Raw genomic sequence first — 3,668 nt, forward strand, 5'->3', positions numbered from 1 at the left:
GGGCGCGCTGAGCCGCCGCGACGGCAGGACGCTGGGCGCTCCAGCCGAGGCGCGGGGCCGCGCTGCTCCACGCGCGGGAAAAGGGGAAGTGCCCGCCGCAGGGAGGGGCCTGGCCCGGGAGCCGCAGAAGAGGGAATTTTATTCTTACTCATCGAATTATTTTTATGCTTTGGTTTTTCACTGGGAACCTCAGGCCACTGTCCCCAGGACGTGTAACCCTTTGGGGTCCAACACCGGGTAGCTGGGTCCTGCGCCTCGGAACCCCAGAGCTCTTCTCGCAGACCAGTGGGGGCGCTTCGTGGATGTTACCATGGCAACCGAGGCTTCCCAAACTCCTGCTAGGTGCCACCCACGCGGCTGGCATGATCTCACCCGGTCCTCGCGTTCTCCTTAGCCTAGGCGCACACGGTGGCACGGACGGCAGAATCGGAATTCGCATCCAGAGCCTTGACAAAGCCTGGCTCTCGGGCCCGGCCAGCCTGGGGGAGCTCAGGAAGGGCGCGCGGGTCTCAGCGGGGCAGGGCTGTGCCCACCCGCGGAGGGCACTCGGCTGAGCCCCTGAGCTGGCGCTGTCCTACCTCAGGCCCAGCTTCCTCCGCCACCGGGCGCACAGCTCTGCAGAGTCCTTAGGTGCTTGGAGAAGGGGTGACTCGGGGGTCTGCGCAGGGCCTCTGGGGCGCACCCCCACGGGCACATCAGGCCCTCGTATGCAAAGCGCTTCACAATATGCAAATGATTTCACAATAATAATGTCAGCATTCCTGCCTGGGGCACGGGATGGGCCGGGCCCTGCCGAAATGCCGCTGGCTGCCCACTGGCTGCCCGCTCACTCACTGCCCTCTCCCACTCGGCCTGGGACTTCTACCATCAGGCTGTCGGGTTAAAGAAACTAACACACACCTCCTGGCGGGCCTGGTGATGCGCACCTGTGATCCCGGCACTCCCACTCAGGAGGCTGAGACAGGAGGATCGCTGCGAAATCAGGAGCAGCCTGGGCTACAGAGGAAAACCCTGTCTCAAAAAAAAAACCAAAAGCACCTTGGGGGTGGGGGTGGAACAATGAGCCGGGGAGCGCTGACCAGGCACAGAGGGGCGGTTTAAAACGCTGACTTGGATATGAAAACACTAGAAGTAGCTCTGCGGGCGCTGGAGGGTAGGACGGTGAAGGGAGGGGAGGGGGAGGGAGTCAGCAAACCGCCCGCGGAGGAAGACGCTAGTGTCCGTCAGGGAGGTGACTACCGTTTACAGCAGCTCCTTATGTGTTTCCTTATGTTGCCCAGCTGGGTCTCAGTCCCTGGGCTCAGGCACTCCTGTCTCAGCCTCTTGAATAGCTGGGACTTCAGGCGCGTGCCGCTGCACTCAGCTTTGTATATATTTTAAGGAACTAGAAAAGAGGAGTTTGTAGGCTCCCAACACAAATGGCAAATATTGAAGAAATGAAGATGGTAGTTACCCTGACAATCTTGCAGTTACATACATGTACACACACACACACACACACACACACACACACACACACTTTTTATAGCTATAAAATCCATCTCTGCTCCTGTGTGTGTGCTTCTGTTCGTCTCTCTCTGGTCTGGCTTGGTGGTTAAGACAAAAAGATTCTGGTGCCCAACTTCCTGGGGCAGATGACATTACCCCCCCACGCCTCAGTCTCCTCTCCCATATGCGGATCCCTGTTCCCTGTGCCGGACTCTTGTGAGGACTGGATGTGCTCAGAACCATGCCCAACGGTGGGGAGTTTCATAGGTGAGAGTTTGGGGCTGGGGATTTAGCTCAGCAGCACAGCGCCTGCCTGGCAAGCGCAAGGTCGTGAGTTCGGTTCCCGGTACCGGAAAAAAACAAAAACAAAACAAAACATAGGTGAGGGTTTGATGTTGATATTCTCTATGTGCACAGGTGCAGGGGTGTAAAAACCATGTTGAAGAAATGAAAAAAATAGATGCATGGAAGACGCAGGGTGGGACCACGCCCTCTCTTTGCTGGCTACGTATGGGTAGGGTTTATTTTCTTTCTTTCCTTTTTACTTTATTATTTTTGGTGGCACTGGGGATCACATCCAGGGCCTTCACACTGAGCTACAACCCCAGCCCTTTTTCATTTGTTATTTTGAGACAAATTCTTGCCGAGTCACTAAATTATCCAGGCCAGGCTTGAATTTGGGATCCTCCTGCCTCAGCCTCCCAGAGTGGTGGGAGTACAAGTATGCACCGCTATGCCCAGCGGAAATCCAGCCTGCTTACCAGGCCTCCTCCTCCCTGGAGCCTTCTTGGTCCGCCCAGCCTGAGGGCTCCCAGTGGCCACTGACTTTGGGGCCCTTCACCCCGTCTGTGATATCCACCTGTCTCTTCCTCTTCCAGTGTGGGATTCTGGAAAGAACCAGCTTTGGCTTATAGTCTCAATAAAAGTCTACAGATGAATGTAACGGCTCCCTTTCCCTTTCCGATAATAGCTGAAACCCTTGAGTTTTTATGCATTGTCATCTTGGCTAATAGAGGGCTCTTTTTAAATTTTTTTTTTGTCCTTTTCAAGACAGGGTCTCACTCTACAGTTCAGGCTGGCCTTGAGCTCACTTTGTAGCCCAGACTGGTCTCGAACTTGCAACAATCCTTCTGCCTCAGCCTCTGGAGTGCTGGGATTACAGGCATGCGCCATGACGCCTGGCGAATGGAGGGCTCTTATTTATTTATTTTGGATTTTTTGAGACAAGGTCTCACCATGCAGTCTGGGCTGGCCTTGAACTCACTATGTAGCCCAGGCTGACCTCAAACTCATGGCGATCCTCCTGCCTCAGCCTCCTGAGTGCTGGGATGACAGGTGTGTGCCACCGTGCCCAAATTCTTTTAATTTCTGTGTTTATTTACATATTTCTTCACCAGTCATCCCTCCCCTGTCCCATCTCCTTGACTTCTGCTTGGGGGAACCTGAGTGTTATGATGATGTCCCGTGTGTGTGTATGTGGGGGGTGCTGGGGATGGAACCCAGGACTAGGTACGCACTTTACCACTGAACCAATTTTTTTTATATCATTTTGAAACAGAGTCTTAGTGAGTTGGGCAGGCTACCCTTGAATCTTCAATCCCCCTGCCTCAGCTTCCCCCAGGTACCTGAGATCACAGGGGTAAGTCGTCATGCTCAGCTTTAAAAAAAAATAGTCTTCTCACATCTGTATATATGACTAGACAGTATTGTATTTGAATTGGCCTTTTTTATATCCCCAGCTCTTTCTAAATTGCCCAGGCTGGCTTACAATTTTCGATCCTCCTGTCTCAGCATCCTGAATAGCTGGAATTATAAACACGCAGAGCCGCTGAGAGGAGCAGGATGACAACAATTTTTTTTTTTTAAAGAGAAGAACTTTATTAAGATACCATGCTTGAAGTTATGAAGGATTTCTGTGGGAACACATTTGGAAAATAGAATGGCTTTTGTTTAATAACTTGCACTGCAGAGAAAATTGTTAAAGAAATTCATATCAAAGTCCAAGTATTAGTTTAATGTCCCGTACTTGATTCCATGATCTTCACAGGAAGGTCTTCTGCAATAGAATATGCTCCTATACAGCTGAGATATTTTGGTACCAGGAATTGAACTCATGACCTCAGGCTTGCTAGGCAAGCACTTATGCCCCTGAGCTATATCCCCTCAGCTGAGATATTTAA

At 52.1% G+C, this 3,668-nt stretch overlaps 1 protein-coding gene across 1 annotated transcript in view; it reads right to left on the minus strand.

The window, feature by feature from the left end:
* Positions 1 to 677, minus strand: part of Slc39a13 (solute carrier family 39 (zinc transporter), member 13) — a gene marked incomplete in the record, with an annotated part of 7,697 nt that extends 7,020 nt beyond the window's left edge. Inside the window, 1 exon segment of the mRNA XM_005383973.2 lies at positions 579 to 677.
* Positions 678 to 3,668: the final 2,991 nt, after the last annotated feature.

The sequence above is a fragment of the Chinchilla lanigera genome, unplaced genomic scaffold (genome assembly GCF_000276665.1).
Source record: "Chinchilla lanigera isolate Chin_1 unplaced genomic scaffold, ChiLan1.0 scaffold00021, whole genome shotgun sequence".
Taxonomy (NCBI): Eukaryota; Metazoa; Chordata; class Mammalia; order Rodentia; family Chinchillidae; genus Chinchilla; species Chinchilla lanigera.